General features: G+C 36.1%; 1 long non-coding RNA gene across 1 annotated transcript in view; it reads right to left on the bottom strand.

Annotated features, from left to right (window-relative positions):
• The window catches only part of LOC145668232 (uncharacterized), an 89,693-nt gene extending 68,321 nt beyond the window's left edge, over positions 1-21,372 (bottom strand). Inside the window, exon 1 of the long non-coding RNA XR_014127997.1 lies at positions 21,250-21,372. This is a non-coding gene — a long non-coding RNA (uncharacterized LOC145668232). The remainder of the gene's footprint in view (positions 1-21,249) is intronic.
• Between the last annotated feature and the right edge of the window lie 276 nt (positions 21,373-21,648).

Here is a 21,648-nt window from a genome sequence, read left to right on the forward strand (position 1 = left end):
CTGTCCTTAGCAAACTGGATCCAGTTTCTACTTTGTATTCCTATCTCTGCGAGATCCATCTTAATATTATCTTCCCATCTATGTCTAGGTCTTCCTAATGGTCATTTTCCGATTGAATTTCCAGTTAAAACTTTGAAAGTGTTCCTACTTTCTTCCATTCTGGCTACATGACCTGCCAACCTGAGCCTCCTAGATTTGATGACCCGAACAATGTTTGGTAAACGATATAAATTATGCAGTTTCCCCATTTTTCATTCCCGTTCCACTTTGGTCCGAACTTTCTAGTGGTTACTAGGAAAGCAAAATTAATTTTTGATTTTAAATATTGTAGTTCTTATTATAGTATTAGGTTTTAATTTTTGCAGCATTTTATGAAAGAAAAAAATATATGAACAGAAAATAAACTAAATGATTTCCTTGTCCAATTTCATTTCGAAAGTGTTCACAATATCCTATCTATGATTGAACTCTGTTACCACCACTTCCACAATGTAAATCATACACTACCATCATCTGCATAAAGATACCCAATAACTGATGCAAGCCGCTAGGGATTGTGTTAAGCCTATTGTTGACTCTCTGGCAATTGGAAACTTGGGTGACAATTGCCCCGACATTTCTATGAATTTAATGAAGGGATTTTTTTGGACTCTATTCAGTCAGGACTACTCTTTGCTTTCCTTTTTCCCCCTTTCTATTTATTAGTCATTCTTCATCAACCCCTCTCTTTGAAGAGCTAATAAAAGATAGATAATAACTCCATAGAGTGTCTTGTTATCCTAAACTAAACAGTAATCACAATAGAAAGTTCAATACTATGCATTCAATGGAGCTAGTCATTGGAGGCTCATTGAAACTCTATATTTGCTTTGTAATAATTCATTTTTTTGATCAGGAAGACCATATTGAACGAGGTTGATTTATCTTTCTTTGTTCAATACTATGGTTTGACACTCACAAATTGTAAGTTAACTGAATAGTGTTAAAGAAATATTATTTCTAGTATTGTTATAAGATTTTCTCGTCTTTTCTCGTTAATCTTGTAGAAATCTCGTCCCGATTCTAGAACAATTATTTCTCGTCTCGTCTTGATTTTTTCTCGTCCCTTTTGTAAATGTATGTAAAAAAAATATGTACTGATATTGTTTTGAAATTTCATCTAGAAGTTATCAGAATTCTTTCGCTTCACAAGAGGCCCAGTATGGCAAAGTTATAACAGTATTTAAACTATATATTTTTTGTTGGAGTATATTGTGAAATGATTTGTGTTGATAAATACTCTTCATTGTGTTCGTACAATCATGTTATCAATTTATAGTTTAACTTCTTTCAGTTTAAAGTCTTACGATTTAACATCTTTCAGTTTAACGTCTTACGATTTAATGTCTTTCAGTTTAACGTCTTACGATTTAACATCTTTCAGTTTAACGTCTTACGATTTAATGTCTTTCAGTTTAACGTCTTACGATTTAACGTCTTTCAATTTACAGTCTTACGATTTAACGCCTTTCAGTTTAACGTCTTACGATTTAACGTCTTTCAGTTTAACGTCTTACGATTTAATGTCTTTCAGTTTAACGTCTTACGATTATGTCCTTTGGCTTAAAGGAGATGATTATTTAGGCAAGTAAGTGATGATGATAGAAGAATTGGTAGAATGAGAAAGTGGGAGGAAACGAGAGTATCCCGAGAAAACTCGTGAACACAATATTGTCTAAAACAAACTTACTTAGCAAGGGATCGAACCAGGGACCCCGAGGTAAGCGCTTTACCACTGAGTCAGTGTGTCCCCTTACTTTGTAGTTGTTATACTATGATTACGTAATATTAAAAGAATGTTTGAGATTTAAGACTGTGGGTGAACTAAAGACATACCACATTGACTTGGCACATAGTCTTCCGTTCCAAGCGCTGCTATAGGCAGAAGGAATTCTACTCCCTTTTACTAAGGCTCTCTCGCTTAGCAACAGCTGAACCCTTATTGGCTCAACGCGTGGGTGTGTCGAAGGTGTGAGCTTTAGTTCGCATTTTTGCCACGGCTCAAGACATTTTGGCAGCACTCTAGTGTACCTCATAGGACTCATAAAATTTCTCGTCTCGTCTCGTCTCGTCACGGTTCTCATCTTGATAACGAGGCGAGTGAAAAAGTACTTCTTGTCTCATTTTCGAGATAAGAAATTTTTCGTTTCATTGCCAACACAGTCTATTTTTATGCACAATATGTTGTGAGTGTCATATCCCGATCAATTTGTATATTAAAACATTTTTGCCCTTAAACCTCACATTTTTTGACCATTTCTTATCCTGAGTCATATAACACTTTTCCCGTCCATCCTCACTACAGTTGTCAAATCCGTTCCGCTATACGAAAATGCCAAAGTATTTTGTAGAGAAAGCTCTAGGTTTACATGGACTAATCGTGAGTAATAATGAAAAAGCCTACAGTTCAGTTTGAAATGAAAATGAAATGAAATCTTTGAGTTTTACGTCCCACGGTTATGCCGGTTAGGCTAGAGGAGACGGTGAAGATGAGAAATGAATAAAATGAAGAAAGTGGGAGGAAACGGGAGAACCCCGAGAAAACCCACGCACACGGTGTACAGTTCAGTTTGTTTAAGTTATATATATTGCTACATATATGCATAATGTTTAGTTTATATATATATATATATATATATATATATATATATATATATATATATATATATATATATATATATATATATATATATATATATATATATATATATATATATATATATATGTACACTCATGCCTATGTGTATCCTTTGACATAGCAATTATTATCTCCCCTTCCCATGATGTTCTTTCTCGCTATGCCATTATGCTTGGAATATATTATTATTTAATCATTCACCCCACTATCATATATTTTTCTCCATCTCCTTTTGGCTAAAGAGCATTACCGTGTGAAGTCGAGTTCAAAATTAATTAATTTAATCATTAATTAATTAAAGAAGAAACTGTGTACGGTTAATTAAACCAGAAAGCGTCTATTCCTAGAATTAAAATCATCGCATGGTCTATTAAAATCCTACAGAGCTTTGTTAGTGTTGCTGGGATTGTTGTTTCGGAGTTTCTAAGCACGAAGTTTATATGAAACACTGATTTACAACTTCAGGTGGATTCCTAATCACATGAGTTAATACGGAATCGAATCTGGTTCGGTAGAAGTAACATTTAATAATTTAGCCACGAGGGAAGTCTTTGGAACTTCATGTCAGAGAAGGTGAGGGTCAATGAAAACTTGACTCATGACCAGGGCCGTGCTGGGATTCTAATGAGGGCGGTGGACAAGTCTACTAAAAGGGCGCCCATACAAACGGGAATATATATATATATATATATATATATATATATATATATATATATATATATATATATATATATATATATATATATATATATATATATATAGAGAGAGAGAGAGAGAGAGAGAGAGAGAGGCTTTGAAAGAAAGTATGGGTGCCATTTTATATCAAAATCACCACCAAATTTGTTTTAGTATTAACGCTAACCTCAAATCGAAATCCTCTTTACTACAGAAAAAAACTTTTTAGTTCCTGCAATAACATTTCTGTCAAATAAAAAGAAGCTAAATGTATCAACAAATTAATATAGCACGCTTATGGACGCAGCAGGCTCATTGCCGCGTTTACAAAAGCTCTCCATTGATTTCTGTCCTTAGAAAACTGAACCCAGTTTCTACTTTATATTTCAATCTCTGCGAGAACCATTTTAATATCTGTGCCCCGGTCTTCCTAACGGTCATTTTCGTATTTGGATTTCCAGTTACAACTTCGAAAGCGTTTCTAATTTCTTCCATTATGGCTACATAACCTGACCATTTGAGCCTCCTAGACTTGATGACTCTAACAATGCTTGATAAACGGTATAAAAATATGCAGTTTCTCCTTATGAAGTTTCCGCCTTTCCCCATTCCCGTTCCTTTTGAAGTTCCAATATTGGTTTGAGAATCTTGTTTTCAAATACTTTCAGTCTGCGATATTCCCTCAGAGTCAGTGACCATGTTTCGCAACCATACAGCACAACAGGCATGATTATCGTTTTATATTTTGAACTACAAATTCCTCAACAGACGTAGCGACAAAAAATATTTTTAACTGAATAATAGCACGAAATCACTGCTTTCAGTTGACATCACATTTTCTAGTGATTATGGTTTTGGTCTGTTAATAATGATTCTAGATATTTGAAAGTATCCACTTTGTCGAAAGAAAATATTATTTGGTATTTTAACGCATCCATAAAATGCAGTATTACGATACCGACAAACTTCCAGTTATTTAGTTTTCTCTGCATTTACTTTTAAGACTACAGTATATCCCTGCAAGCGTTAATTAAGATTTCTACATTCCCTTCTATTATTCTATCATTACCTATTAAATTTACATCATCAGCATACGCCATAATCTGGCAAATATAATTCAGCTCTAGGACCTGATTGCTGTCTTTGATTTTCCTTATCGTGTTCTCCAGAACAAAGTTAAGTAATAATGACGACAACGCATCTCCTTGTTTCAGGTCATTCTCAACGTGAAAGCTCGTGAACAAGAATTTCTCTACTCGAACCTTACTTTGCGATTCATTTAAACATATCTTAATTAATCTACCTTTTTCGGTATTGAAAATTCTGTAAACATATTGTACAATGTTTCCCTCCTACCAGAGTCTAAAGTCAATAATTGATGTGCCAGAATGTTGTATTCTCTCATTTCTTTTCAAGTATTAGTCGAATGGTAAATATCTGGTCGATAGTTGATAGATTTTACCTAAATCCGTTCTGATAATCTCCAATAATTTCATCTGCGTATGGAGTCAATCTTGCTAATACAATGTTTAAGAGGATTTATTGGATGTTGACAGAAGAGAAATGCCTCGATAATTACTAAATCTGTTTTGTTGCTTTTCTTCTGAACTGGAACAATGATTGATTCTCTTCACTTGTAGTTATTCCTCCTTGTTCCAGATAATGAGAATGAGTTTGTGTATCTTGCTCTACAATTTTTCCCCTCCAGCTAAAATTAAGTCAACCAGTATTTCGTCTATACCCGGAGATATGTGTTTATTTTTTAAAAAATACCGAATTCTATTTCTGTCTCGTTAGGTTCTGGAATATAAGGTTATGCTGCATGCATTTCGTTTTCTCCACGCGCATTAGTTTTTGGCTATGTGTTAAGAAAATCGTCAAAGAAATCTTTCCATTTATTTAAGATGCTATCTGTATCAGTGAGAACTGTTCCTTTAGGTTTCTTTAATACCGTATATAAGCACGAAGTTGATAGCCTTTCTTAAGTTCGTTGATGCATTTATACATGCCCCGAATGTTTTTGTTTTCACTATTATCTTCAAGTTCATTAATTTTAACTTTCAAAAGTGACGTTTCTTTGTTCTAAAAGTTTTAGAAGTTTTCTGCCAGATGACAATGAATTTTTATGTAGTTATTTCGTTCGGATTTTGTAGCCAACGCAGTTTCTTCTGTTTTCTCTTCTCTGCTACTTTAGTACATTCCTGGTTGAACCATGGTTTGTTCCTATGTATTTCTGCGTGCTCCAATATTTCTTTTGCTGAAATTTTAATGTTATCTCTAATTTCAACCAAGTATCTTGAACACTAGTGCACTCCGAACCTTCTAAAACCGAGAATCTATTTGACACTTCAATTTGGCTCCCCTCTCACCTAGCTCTTTTCTATTTAAAAAAAAAAATTAAACCGCTTCGTTTTCAGATATTGAATATTTCCTTTATTCAACGATAATCTCTCTCTTACTGTCACAATCAACTCCTCTGAACGACCGAACATCAGTTGTGCTGGACTGTTTTCTTCTGTCTACTAAAACATGATCAGTTTGATTATGTTTTTCCATCTGATGAAGTCCAAGTATATTTATGAATGTCGCGATGTCGGAATTTTGTAATCTTCACGATAGGGTTTCTGAATGTTGCACAGTTCACCGCCGTTGACACAACCTTTCTTATGCAAACATTTATTCCCTATAATCGGTTTGAAAATACCCTCTGGTCCTACCTTCGCATTGAAACCGCTTAACAGAATTTTCATATGAAGATGATCAAATACCCATCTTCTTTCTATTCTTTCGTAAAAACTGTATTTTTTAAATCGCCATCCTTATTTTCTGTTGGGGCATGTGCATTTAAAACAATAATATTACACCACCGACCCTTAAGAGAAGTAAAAGAAAATCTATCATTAACACATTCAACTATGTAGTTGCTGATATTACGTATTCGTTTGTGAACGGAAAGCCCTGTTTCTAGTTGGTAATTTTTAATTTGTTCCCCGTAAAAGAACGTAAAATTTCCCGACTTGACTCCTTCATTTCCTTCTCATCTTACTTCCTGATATCCTACTAGGTACAACCTCTATTTCTAAACTCATTTTTTACAAATTTTAACACGCCTGCCGTATAGAGACTTCTTATATTCCATGTTCCAAATCTCATGTCGATTTTACTTTGCTGAGTTCGTGCCAAGTTATCAGTTCTGATCCGAGGATTCTGCGAACTTATCTGAACAATTCTTTTTTTTACAGGATGAGGTTGTTAGCCTCACACCAAATTCCCAAGCTGGATTATCACCCCTTGTCTGTCCGCGACTGTTTACTCAGTATATTCGCAGCTAACCTCTATATCCCAGAGGCCTTCTCCTCGATCCACAACCTGAGGACACGCCGTGCCGTGGTGACAGGAAGACCCCATTTTACGGAAATTAATACAGCTATATTTCAGAAATACAACAGGGACTGATTATCTGAACACTGCTTTAAAACACACAGAAACAATCAATATGTTCGGATATAGGGATGCATATTAAGACTGTGAAAGCTTCGATGCCGTAAAAATCGTAAATTAGAGACTAGTGTCAGTGTAGTATTACATAAATGCATCGTACGTTTGACTATCCGAATTATTCTTGATGTATCACATTATTTCGCTTTATAGCTATATAACTTTATAATATTTTTGCAAGTGATTATACTCTTTACCTGTTCTCTGCCAATAGCAACTGTATGAATTTATAATACAAAACTGAAATACAGAAGAATAAATTTTTTTTAAAAAAATGTAATATTTCGCAGGGCATCTTATGTAAAGGACGCCTTGTATTCTTCACAGGTTCTGTACTACCAGTCAGTATTTAAATTTATTAAACAAAGCTGGTATACAGGATAACTATAACCACTTATCTATAATGTAATGTTTCGTAGGGCGCCTTATGTAAAGGGCACACTGTACCTTTCACCGGTTCTTCGCCAACAGTAACTGTGTGTATTTATTGTACAGAATTGTGCTATGCAGAAGAGTAAATAAAATCGTTCATCTTTGATGTGGTCTCGGAAGGGCGCCTAATGTAAAGGGCGCACTGCACCTTTCACGGGTTCTTTACCAATAAAACTAAGAATTTATTACTAAAAACTTGTACCTTTATTTATACTGTGATATTTCGGAGGGCGCACCGGGACACGTCCCGGTGTCCCGGTGGGCCAGCACGGGCCTGCTCATGACCCATTGACCCACTACCTACCGTGACCCACCATGTCCCGCCACCCACTGTGACCCACCACCCATCAAAACCCATCGTCATTAACTCTGACCCATGATCCACGGCCTCTTCTCTACTGACTAAAGAGTTTACACATGTAATGAAACAAGGCTGTGAAATTATCACTAAACGGAGTCTGAATTTCTACAGTCAATCGCTCAAGCACCACCCAATTACAATACCGGTTAATCTGACCTTTATGATATAAAATGATAAAGTGTTTGTCCTGGGTCATATTACGATATATTTAAACTTAATTATCATATAATAATTATTTTCCTTGTTGAATTACAGATACTTTTCAGTGGAAAATGAGATGAAATCAAATCAAGATAAAGTAGGCAATGTAAAGAAAAAAATTCGACTGTGTCTCGAAAGCCAACTATTGATATACCATATTGACTTGACACCTAGTCTTCCGCTCCGAGCTGCTATCGGCTGAAGGAATTCCACTCCCTTTGGCTAAGGCTGTCTCGCTTAGCAACAGCTGAACCCTTATTGGCTCAACCGTCGGTGTGTCGAGGGTGTGAGCTTTAGTTCGCATATTTGCCACGGCTCAAGACATTTTGGCAGCACCATAGTAAGTAATATTGCTATTATAACAATTACAAATATAATATAAAAAAGTGCCTAAAGTTTTTTTCACTTAGACATATTCATATCAGGTAAGTAAATAGTAACAAATGAAAAAGTAAGAAAAATGGAGGCCTTGAAAATAAAACAAACAAATTCGCCAGTATTCAAAAGATGCTGTCTACAATGCACTGAGAAGAGTGGATTGTACTAGGGATGGGTGGGTCAGAGTGAGTCACGGTGGGTTGTAGGTAGCGGTGGGTCACGACCTGAGGAATGACAACCAACCCACTTGACCCATGACTCACTGATCCACTCCAGCTATGATTACTAAGAGAGTTGTAATAAATAGGACAATGTTGTAAAGTACTTTGGTAATGTGAAGGTAAAGGTTCCAGTGATTGCACAGATCATTAGGTCACATGAGTCACTTAGATCAGGTCTTTGGTTTGTGTCACTTGGGTCTGGATTCACTTCTTAGAACCAGTCTGAACCGGTAACCTGGACAGACCTGATAACTCGGAAGCAGCCGAAATATTAGCTCTACAGATCGCTGCACAATTTTATAGGGTGAGCCATAAGTCTCCATACAAATGGTGAAAACAATGACTAATGTTTAGCTTTCCCTTTGAGACAGGTTAACCGACGAAACAGAGATGCCACGTTCGAAGAAAGAACGGATTGACATCATTCTGTTGGCCGGAAGCGGTACCACCCATCATGTAGCACGTACAGTCAATTAAACCCGCAGACCGCAGATAACTCATTAGAGATGGAGTGGATCAATGAGTCATGGGTTAAGTGGTTCATGATTTGTAATTGAGTCATTGGTCGTGGGTACACAGGACGTGACCCACTGAGACACACCACCTACAGTGACTCACTCTTGTACACTGGCCCACTCAGACTCACCGACGTACTCTGACCCACTCTGCTCAGTGCATTGTGTATAGCATCCTTTGGACACTGGTGAATTTGTCGTAAAGGTTAGACTCACCGGTATTGCAACAGAGTGGTGCTTGAGCAATTGACCGTAGAAATTCTATAATTTCAACAGTCTTGTTTTACTACAAGTGTACACTCTTCAGTCAGTGGAAAGGATTGCGTGGATCATGGGTCAGAGTTAATTAGGATGTTTTTTGACGAATTGTGGATCAGAGTAGGTAATGGTGGGTTGTGGGTCAAGTTTACATTGACCCACGCCATCTCTGAACCCATGACACCGTGATCCAAATTTATCAAGAAATTCAGAAAGAGAGGCTCTATCGCCGACGAATGCAGACCTGGAAGGCAAATCATAACAACAACAGAGGAAGTCAACAATAGTGCTGGCAGCGACGACCAGTAGTCTGACAAAGGAGATCCGACGTCTCTCTGTGGAAATTGGAATCAATCAAAGCACGCTAGACACTTTGCACGCTAACAAATAGCATCCATACAAGCTGTTATTATTGCAATATCTTAGAGAGGATGATCCTGACCGTAGAGCAGAGTTCTGTAACTGATCACTGAATATGAATAAGAACGTTCGTGGTTTTGTTAATTCCGCTCTTTTTATCAGGCAAATTTTTGGCAGTGGTAAAGTGAACAAGCAAAATGTCAGATACTGGACCAATAGCAATCTAAATTGGTCTACAGATCCCCCTCCTTTCGGGAGAGGTCATTGAGACTACACACTTAACTCTACTTCAGCATACGCAACTTACTTGATATAAATTATGTCAGTAGCGTACCCAGGAATTTATTTCGGGGGGGGGTTCAAACTAAATATGAAGCTATTTTATATTAAAATTGCTAAAATTGCCCCTAAAATTAGGCTAAATTTTTAAAAAGTCGAAATTTCGGGGGGGGGGGGTCCGGACCCCCGTGTCCCCCCCCCCTTCCGTACGTCCCTGAATTATGTAATATCGCTTTATTCGAGATTGACTTTACTGCTCTGTAGCTGAAACAAGATCATTTAAAGTAAATAAAATGTGTAGTTCTAAGGGGAAATCTGTATTAATGGTACTGTTGGATTCCATTAAATAAATATTTTACTGTATAATTTGTGGTAACACTCCCACTGATGTCAACCTGTTAATCTAGATTTTTATTTTGTATATAACTTGTTATGACCTGGAACAACGCTTCTTCTGTTTCAAGATAATGTCTATATAGTCACATATGTTCTGCATTTGACTTGATTTCCCAGCTGACTGTTGACAATTTGCGTAAGACTTGTCATCCCTTATTATTACAATCTGCTCCTCAAATAGCAAGCAGCGCTGTGCTGCGCGGGGTTTTCCACGAAGTCAGCAACAGATTATAAACTTCGAGAATGACAAGAGTCAAATAGGGTTAATCAACAAGAAGTCTTTGTGATGATTCTCTTGCAAGTGATAACAATAACATGTTTCATCAGGACAATGGAATGTGTCAACAACACATCTTCTTGATACACCCTGATAAAATAAGAAGCGAAAGTTCAGGAGATGCTGTGTTTCGGTTATTTGTTTCGAGTCGGTATTTACAGAGAGCATTTATATATGTATGTATGTATTTGCCACCTTCAATTTACGTCAATTCAACAGAATACAATACCGCGTATTTCGATTGATATAGCCTATGTCAAGTTACAGATGTTACATAAAGTATTCTCTGTATTTGTTACTTGTTTAATACTCAGATAAACGTGTTAAAAAAACAACAAGGTAAACGTTCGTATTTAATAGCAAGAACTAACCTTCCATAAAAAGATGACTTTAAGACTACAATATTATTAGTAAGTGGAAGGAAGTTTATGTCCTTAAAGATATAGATATATAACCAGTGGCGTATTTACGATTTTCTTTCGGGGGGGCTTTGCTAACTTTCGGGGAGGGCTTTGCCTGAAAATGTGAAAATTCTGCAAGATATTTCATATACTTTACTATAGTAAGTAAGATTTCGGGGGGGGGCTTAAGCCCGGAAGCCCCCCCCTAAATACGCCACTGTATATAACCTACTAGCAGAATACCAGTTCTTCGCACGGGGAAAATACGTTTCATTTTGGACATAACGTACTAATGGACTGACTTTGGATTTAAATGGCAACGAAAATGTCACTGTTTGTATCAGCGACCCTAAAACTATGGATTCGACACAAATATCGGTCATTTTCGATCATTTTTATATACATCCTCCTCATCATCATGTAAGTTGTGGTGCTGAATTTGATTTAAATGGCATCGGAAGTGTCATTGTTCATATCAGTGAACACGAAAACTATGGGTTCGACACTAATATTTGCCGTTTTCGATCATTTTTATATACAGGGTGTTTCAAAACAACATCCACAACGTTTGGGACATGATTCCTGACACCAAGATAAAACGAAAAGTATAGACCCACCTGGATGCACAAATGCTTCCTTTCGGAGTTATAGGCTGCAGAAAACATGAAAAAATGAACTTTAAAGGTCCATAGCTCTAAAACTATGGGACCTACCGTAGTCGGGACAAGACTTCACTTAGGAACTAACATATGCCTTATCCAAAAATACATGTTTCAGAATCCTGTCGTTCTCACGCAACAATTTTTGTAGAGGGATTTGGCTACTAGAATATAATCTCAAGTACTCACCAACTACCTCTATAAAATTTGTTTCGGAAGTATCGTAGGATTCTGAAACTTGGATATTTGGACAGGGCACATTATAGTACAGGAACAAGCAAAAGTTTTTATATGACATATAATCCGGAAATGGACAGAGGCGGAGCTAGACAGTTCCGCAAGTAGAGAAAGAAATGACACCTGTCTCCGGAAAAATGTTAGGAGCTAGGAAATGGGTTTAGAAATACACAAAAATCATATCGACTTGACCGATATTCCATCCCTCACGATCTTCCGCTAACTTCTTCGTCTTCAAGTACGCTTTTTTTTGTTTTGATTAATTGTAGTCTCCTTCTCTCCCTCTCTCTCTCTCCTGCCGCTATGCCCTCCAGCACGCCCCTCAGGATACAGTTCCTTCTTAGCCAATGCCTCAACCATTTTCTCTTCCTCTCCTTAATAATATCTAAAATTGTTCTTTCTCCCACTCACCATTTCTAACATCCTCTCATTCGTTTTCGGCTCGATCTATTTAATTCTCTCCATTCTTCTCCACACCCACATTTCGAAAGCTTCCAGTCGTTTTTCATCATTTTTACGTCCATGTTTTCTGACCCATATAAAATAATATTCCACATTAAACATTTTATGAGTTTTTATCTCAACTCTGACTTTAAAAACGCACTAAAATGTATTTTAAAAATATGAACTGACTTCAAAAATGCAATAAACGCAGAAAGTAAAGAAATCAGACAAAAATAAAATTAAAGTGCTTATAATCAGAGATTAATTTATTACTATTATCTATAATTTTTTTGTAGTCGTGCCATGACAAACATATTATTGTCTCATAAAATACCAATTGCAAGAAAGCTTCATCTAGATACCTCTTATCGTTTTTTTCTCTATGTAATTCAGTATTGAAAGCAGAAGTATGTAGTAGTAAATTTAAACAACTTCTGGTTTTCGTATAATGTTCCGGGTTGTGATCATATGTTCTTTTCAGACATTGAATCGATTATAGAAAACCATTTGCCACTATCTATTACCATTTTTGTTTTATAAGTGTTGAAACTAAAAATGGCTCATATGAACTATTTTCGGTTTGAATAGATGATTAATGGGACAATGAATCGATTGCAAAGAACCGCATTTCGATATCTTTTACCGTTATTGGTCGGTGTCTTCCCACTTGCGACAGTCCTATTAGCGACAGGAACTGTTAACTGTCCTATGAGCGACCGATTCGATCTATTAACTGCCCTATGAGTCACCGATTCGTTCATACTAAGATAATGGAAGAAAATAAGGTTCTCTCTTCTTTAACTTGTTTTATGCTACTGTGATTTAGAACCTGACTATGAAAAATATCGCTCTACCTGATTTTAATACGTGAGAATGCTCTCATTATATTAACAATCTTTTATACGTTTTTCCTAATATTATATTTTTGAATTAATTTCTATGAATACATTGACTCTATCAAGGGAAAAACTAACTAAATATTTAGTGTAGCTCCGGCTTTGTCTATGATCTAATATATTTAAAAATTTAATGTTGAAATGATACGGAGCATAAGTTTAGGTTGAATATGTTTATGGCATAAGAAAGAAATCAGAAAGAGGTATGGGCGCCCGAAGAAAATTTTCTAGGGAGGGGCATCTCCATGGTTGCTGTATCACGTCTGGTATATCTGGTATTTAATATACGTAGTTTGCTATATTACGTATACATTTTTGTGAGCCAGGGGGGGGGGGAAACCAATGCCTTCCCATCGGGTGACCATGGAAAAAAGGTGTTCACCATTTGAGGATATCAAAGAAATCAAAAACACGGTATATTCGAAGAAATTATTACACAAGTTACAAATCTCTCGCAGGACTTTACAGTTCGTCTAGTTATAAGGGATTATTTCAGATTGCTTCACGACAAGTTTTTATGTATAATTCAAAACAAGGGAGGAAGGCAAATTAAGCAATTAGTTTACGTTTTAGTAGCTTACAATAGGGGGATGGTAGTTTAAAGAGTTTGTTTACCTTTTGGATTGTTTTACCTTTAGGAATATACTTTTTATGGAAATATCCCTGTTGTCTTGTTAAGTTATTTGATATGTTTTATGTCAAACCTAACTCAAAATTAAAATAAGTTTTATTTGCACTCTCAGTAGAGGAAAAATATATTTGACGAACAGTATCACTGGCACGTACATATTTCATACCAAGGTTGTTCGGGCATTAATAACGCCAGAGGCAAACATATTTTACGAGATGGAATCATATCATCTTCCATCATCTCAATGCAAATGAATCGGTCGCTCATAGGACAGATAACAGTTCATGTCGCTAATAGGACTGTCGCTTCTGGGACTAATTCTTATTGGTCTGTGGAAATCAATATTGAAACCGGAAGTAATATTAAATTCGAACCATTTTCGTTTTTGGTAGTGTTCAGGATAGTCATGATGCATTACCTTCAGACGTCTAAACGTTCGCAAGGAATCGCTTCTCTCTGTCCGTTACCATTTTCGTTCAATGGTGATAAACGGTTTCAGTTAACGCAGAAAATTGAATCTGTTCTTGGAACGCTGAATCGATTGCAAAGAAACGCATTTCGATATCTTTTACCGTTATTGGTCTGTGGAAATCAATATTGAAACCGGAAGTAATATTAAATTCGAACCATTTTCGTTTTTGGTAGTGTTCAGGATAGTCATGATGCATTACCTTCAGACGTCTAAACGTTCGCAAGGAATCGCTTCTCTCTGTCCGTTACCATTTTCGTTCAATGGTGATAAACGGTTTCAGTTAACGCAGAAAATTGAATCTGTTCTTGGAACGCTGAATCGATTGCAAAGAAACGCATTTCGATATCTTTTACCGTTATTGGTCTGTGGAAATCAATATTGAAACCGGAAGTAATATTAAATTCGAACCATTTTCGTTTTTGGTAGTGTTCAGGATAGTCATGATGCATTACCTTCAGACGTCTAAACGTTCGCAAGGAATCGCTTCTCTCTGTCCGTTACCATTTTCGTTCAATGGTGATAAACGGTTTCAGTTAACGCAGAAAATTGAATCTGTTCTTGGAACGCTGAATCGATTGCAAAGAAACGCATTTCGATATCTTTTACCGTTATTGGTCTGTGGAAATCAATATTGAAACCGGAAGTAATATTAAATTCGAACCATTTTCGTTTTTGGTAGTGTTCAGGATAGTCATGATGCATTACCTTGAGACGTCTAAACGTTCGCAAGGAATCGCTTCTCTCTGTCCGTTACCATTTTCGTTCAATGGTGATAAACGGTTTCAGTTAACGCAGAAAATTGAATCTATTCTTGGGACAATGAATCGATTGCAAAGAACCGGCATTTCGATATCTTTTACCGTTATTGGTCTGTGGAAATCAATATTGAAACCGGAAGTAATATTAAATTCGAACCATTTTCGTTTTTGGTAGTGTTCAGGATAGTCATGATGCATTACCTTGAGACGTCTAAACGTTCGCAAGGAATCGCTTCTCTCTGTCCGTTACCATTTTCGTTCAATGGTGATAAACGGTTTCAGTTAACGCAGAAAATTGAATCTATTCTTGGGACAATGAATCGATTGCAAAGAACCGGCATTTCGATATCTTTTACCGTTATTGGTCTGTGGAAATCAATATTGAAACCGGAAGTAATATTAAATTCGAACCATTTTCGTTTTTGGTAGTGTTCAGGATAGTCATGATGCATTACCTTGAGACGTCTAAACGTTCGCAAGGAATCGCTTCTCTCTGTCCGTTACCATTTTCGTTCAATGGTGATAAACGGTTTCAGTTAACGCAGAAAATTGAATCTGTTCTTGGAACGCTGAATCGATTGCAAAGAAACGCATCTCGATATCTGTTTGCGTTTTTGCTCTGACTCCTGCCTACAGATAAATAGAGGGAGAAAGCCGTTGTATAAAACTCTAATGCATACACTTATGCATAGCATAGTTTGGAAGTCTTACCTGGTAAAAAGCATTAAAAGTAGCTTTTTTTCGGGAATTCTCTTTCTAAGTGGTAAAAACAAGAACTTTCGATAGTACAGTAAGTAGTGTTACTCACAAGACTAGAACATTATCGTTTTTATCTCAACTCTCGATTCGAAAACGGGCAGTATATTTTGAAATTCGAGACGACACATCAAATTTGTCAATCCTTGTGGGCAAGTACTATTTCAATCAAGTTTTCTTTTTTTTTTTTTAAATCTCAAACGTTGTGTTACTGTTGCATGATACATAGTATAAAAATACTATAAAGTGATAAAGTAATTAGATCTATACGAACACAACGAAGAGCATTTATTTAAAGATACACAAATCATTACACAATATACTCCAATAATAAATGTAGTTAAAATGTAATATCACACTCTTCGTGGACTTTTTGTGACACAGAAAGATTCTGATAACTTTTAGATAAAATTAAGAACAAAATTAGGGGGTAAATATATTGTATAAATTTAGAAAGCGAGACAACAAAATTTCGGGATGAGACAAAAATAGGAAGACTGAGAATCGAGTCGAGATTAGAAAGAATTCGTTGAGAATCGACACGAGACGAGAACTCGACAAAAATTTAAGAAACGAGTCCAAAAAATATCTTATTTCCCATCTCGTCTCGTCTCGTGACGAATATTAGTCATCGATCTATTCTTGAGAGTTCACATAACCAAATTTTGTACGAATTCTCATTCAGTGTAACTGCAGCCTAGATCTTCAGTCGACAATTGATCAAATTTGTATTTTATATATTGTACTGCATAGTAGGTTACGACCTAATCGAGTTGTGAATGGGCAGTTGTAACCGAAGTCGGCCGTTAGTCTGTGACAAACTGTATTATAATTTCCCATTTTTTGTTTATATGGGAAAATTAAAAAAAAAAAACTGGTTGAACCGTTTAAAATGAATTTTAAAAAATAGTTAGCACTTAAGTCAGTCATGGTTTTTATAATGTTTATTTCGATTCAAATAAGCACCCTGAGAGAGGGGGACGGAGTTCAAATATGCCTTTTTAATGTTTTCTAAAAAATATATTTATCCTGTGCGAAGAACAGTGGCGGATCTAGCCTGAGGTCGGGGAGCGGGCTACACTCCCCAAGATTTTTGAGTAACAAAATAATTGAAGCTATTATTTATTTATTTTTAAAAGTTTATGGTAAGCGTTACTTTTATTCTTTATTGGAGATTTTTAGAAACATTAAATAAATAAATAAGTTTCAGTTGCAATTTTTTCTATTGTGGAATATGTAAAACAGTACTTGATGTTCACAATATAATTGGTTTAGTTTGATTTAGTTTAACGTCCCACGATTATGCCTGCTAGGCTAAAGGAGACGTGGACCTACTGATTATAGTAGAAGCCTAACCACTTTGGTCGTTCAACTATACCCCCAATCCACAATATAAACTTTCAACGTAGCCATAATATCCATCGGGAGAGAGTTAAGAGGCCCTATCACTGCGAAATTAAAATACCGCTAATTTTACAGTAATTGTGTGATATCTTCCAATAGCTTAAATATAATCCAAAAGTGGAACAAGACCTCCCTAGACAATATTATGTTACGTGAGATACCGTTATTACGACTCACTTATCTGCTTTCGATTTCCAACTATTTAGAAAATCGGCATTTATTTTCGCGGTTTCTAAATAACTGCAAACGGAAAGCTATTAGGTGACTCGTGATAACGGTAACTCATGCAAAATAACATTGTCTAGGGAGGTCTTGTTCCACTTTTCAATCTTTTATCTATTTGAAGATATCACGTAATTACTGTAAAATTAGTGGTATTTTAATTTCGCAGTGATAGAGCCTCTTAAATTGGACACTTCAGCAGGACCCATGAATAACTGTAAACTTATGATATACCTATCATAGTCTGAGTTCTGGCTACCCCCAGTGTTTACCTTCTAGATCCGCCACTGGCGAAGAAAAGGTATTTCAGCCAGTATTAGTCTAAAAATGCTTTTACGTTCAAATATTTAAGTGATTGTGTGCAAAACGGTATTACTATAGAAAAACTAAAGAATTAATGGGTAGCCTACTAAGTAAGGGGTAGTACGTACGTGGATATTAATTTCCTGATTTATAGTACTAATAATGTTCTTGCTTCTATTCCAATAAATGTTTTAACCCATTCCAATACATGAACCACTAATAGTTTATTGTCGCACATAAAATGCCTTATCTCCATAGTTGTATAACTCCTTTGTTCAAAAGGTCACTGGTGATGCTCCAGAAATGGCCCCACTGATTCGTTTAGTAGCAATGCGTGACAATTTTTTTTACGACTTAATTTCCCTTTCCTTTTTCAGGACGCCAAAGAAGAAAAAGAAGAAGTGTCGTGATCTTATTGGACGTTTAATGTGCAATTGGGCAAGAATTCTGGACTGGTTCCCACCTCTTGTGGCACCTGGTTGGCTTGGTTCAAACCCTATTTGACGCACGAAAAGAGAGCTATAAATATATAGATGAAGAGGTGGTTGTAAACTCCACAACTGCATGCATATATTCACCACACACACACACACACAAGAACGAGACAGTGAAAAAAATGGTTGGCGTGTGTATAATTCTAGACATTACAGCTTCCCGCCCTACTTAAATTTAGTATTACACCAAGAATAAATAAGAACTCAAAAGAAATCGTTAACAGCAAGGATCTAAGGCAGATTACAAATACATTATTCCGTGAGATTGATGTTCGTACCATGTGCAAATAATCAATCCTTACAGACTTACAGTGTCAATTGTTCGTTATTTTGATAGTAGAAAGAACAGCGTCTAATTGTCGATTTGTTTTGTCTATATCCTTTGAAAAGTGTTACCCCCATAATCCTGTATCTCGTTTCTGCACGTAACATCCCCTACTTGTGGAAGTTTAAATTTGGAACGTGCTCGTTGTTTTGTTTTAAAACTTTAGGGGGTGACTTTTTTCTTCCCTCTTTCCTTACAAATGAAAATAAATAAATAAATAAATAAATACACATAGATGTACAAATCACATTTTCAGCATCTTTCTGTATAGTTGTAGGATTAACAAACTTCTAATTGTTCAATGACAAGTTAAAAAAAATAAAATATATTACCGCAATTATTCGTTTAATAGTTTTTTTTAAGTTGTTTAATATATAACAAAGCTACTTTATAGTTGTTTTTGTGTGTAACAAACAAGTTTCAGAATTTGTACGTTTTCCTAAGGTATTCTATAGGGTATTCTATACGTTTTCTATAGGGTATTCTATAGATTGTTATAGGGTATTAAAAACTTACCTATACTATGAGCTTCCTAACGTAGCAGCCCACTAACACTATGGTTAAAGGTGCCTGAATTTATGATATCTGTACTGCACTCAGTCAACCTCATCCTCACGAAGTAAGCGTGAGGTTGAGTGAGCGCGAGTTTCAATTCATGTTGTGAGCGCAAAGTTGAATCAGTTTGGAGTCGAAATTATTGTGTGAGGTTAAGGTCAAGTGAACGTGATGTCGAAATTATGTGAGCATGAGGTCGAATGAACGTGATATCAAAATGGTGTGAGTGTGAAGTGAAGTACTTGTGATGTCGAAATGATGTCATGAATATGAGGTTGAGTGAGATTAGTCAAACTTTTTGTTATGGCCATAGAGTTTGTATATCGACTCTATGCCTATGTGTATAATGGAATGATATAATAGATCACGAAATTAGCCTGAAGGTCGTCAGACCTGTGGTCTACGGCCCCTAGTTTGACCCAGAGTAATCCAGACCAATCCATGAAACAGAAAAACCCAGAAACCAGGAAATTATCATACACTCAGAGTAATGTTATACTCCTAATGTAATTCCAACAAGCATGTTTCTCTCTCTTTCCTTCCTTCTTTCTTTCTTTCTTTCTTTCTTCTTTGAACCTATGTGAGCAAATTTACTTCACTTTAGAATTTAACTTTTATGAACTATTCGGTATAGAAGTCCCGAGCTGTTTTCCTGGCACGCGAGGAATATCAGCTATAATTCCATATCTAAAATGAGATTGGATCTGCAAGATTATAGCCGCATCTAAAATGACGTTGGATCTGCAAGATTACAGCCACATCTAAAATATAATTGGATCTGCAAGATTATAGTTGAATCTAGAATGAGATTGGATCTGCAAGATTACAGCTGAATCTAAAATGACATTGAATCTGCAAGATTACAACCACACATAAAATGAGATTGGATCTGTAACATTACAGCCGGATTTAAAATGAGATTAGATCTGCAAGATTACAGCCACATCTAAAATGACATTGGATCTGCAAGATTACAGCCACACATAAAATGAGATTGGATCTGCAAGATTACAGCTGCATCTAAAATGAGATTGGATCTACAAAGCTACAGACTTTGATTAACTATATTAAATGTATCGTGATTTAAAAAAAAATCATACTTAGAACGAGGCTGTTCATGAGGCGAGACAAGACAAGAAATAAGATTTGTAGAAGTCTCGTATTGTCTCGAATCTCGAAAAATATCTTTCTCGTCTCGTCTCAATTTTCGAAAAGACTTTCTCGTCTCGCTTCGTAAAATGTTCAAATTTTATGCCTGATTTTTTAAAAATCATTTACAAGTTATCAGAATCCTTTTGTGTTACGAGAGGACCACGAATGGTATGATATAACAACATTTAAATCATATTTATTCTTGAAGCATATTGTGTAATGGCGTGCGTAACTTCAAAGTGGATAAATGTTCTTTTTTTTGTGTTCATACAATCGCATTATATATTAATAGCTTTTATACTATGAATCGTGTATCACTGAAACAGTGTTTAGGATGTAAGACTTGGGTGAACTAGTTTTGCCTACAAGACTATAGAAATTTCTCATTTCATAGGCAAAACTGCTTCGAGTCGGACTTATGAATAGTTGAGCAGCATTAACCCATTATGAAAAGTTACAACAATATTCCAGAGCTGATATACCAGAGCTGTTGCCTGGTTTGTCCAAAGCTGTACCTGAACTTAGATATGTGAACTTGGCCTCCCGATTTGGAGCACAAACGATGAGATTAGTGCCATTGGTTAGTATATCGTTTGTAATCGTTTCTGTACGAAACTCCTTAAGTTGCTGTATTCTTTGTGTGTTTTTCACTTTGTTTTTCAAATAGCCTAAGAATAATATTCGTACAGAAATTCGGACACTCGGACCAGAAGTGTTGACCACTGCCATGAATCATGTGGTACACAGGGCCCGTATCTACGAGGATACTTACTTAAGATTATATCCAAATATAGGTGTGTTCAATCTCCTATCATTGGTCTTGAAGTCTGTGAAATATCAATGGAAACTAATGATAAGTAAAAAAGAAGTTATTAATAGTTATAACACCTTCGTGACTTTTGGTCCACCCTGTAATTTTTAAAATCCACATCCCCAGTTTTGACACTGCAGACAACATACAGAAAACATCCAATGACATATTTGCAACAAGGTTAATATTAAATGAACAAACCTGAAACATATGTAAGAACTAGTGGAATCCGTGCAGAAGAAAACGATGTGATATCACTTCTTTGTCTCACAGATAGTCTAACAGACAGACTATTTCTCTTGAGGACATTGTGCTAAATGGCTAGAATACCAACGCATACTAAGAATAGTTTCATGAGGGATCTCGACTTAACTTGAAAAAGAAGCATGTCGCAGTTCAGTGTGTGTGTAGCACCATTCCAAGCATTCCGGTTACTATTTAGCATATGAATGCGGTTCTCCCGAGGAGACAGAAAATAAACCTTCAAAATTTTCTTTCGTAGCTACTATGTTGATACGAAAGCATGGCATGAACTGGAGTGACCATTCTGCTGCTGCAGTGTTATGCAAAATCCATCAACAATGATCTATAGCTTCCGTC

The sequence above is a fragment of the Thermobia domestica genome, chromosome 1 (genome assembly GCF_964235325.1).
Source record: "Thermobia domestica chromosome 1, izTheDome1.hap1.1, whole genome shotgun sequence".
Classification (NCBI taxonomy): Eukaryota; Metazoa; Arthropoda; class Insecta; order Zygentoma; family Lepismatidae; genus Thermobia; species Thermobia domestica.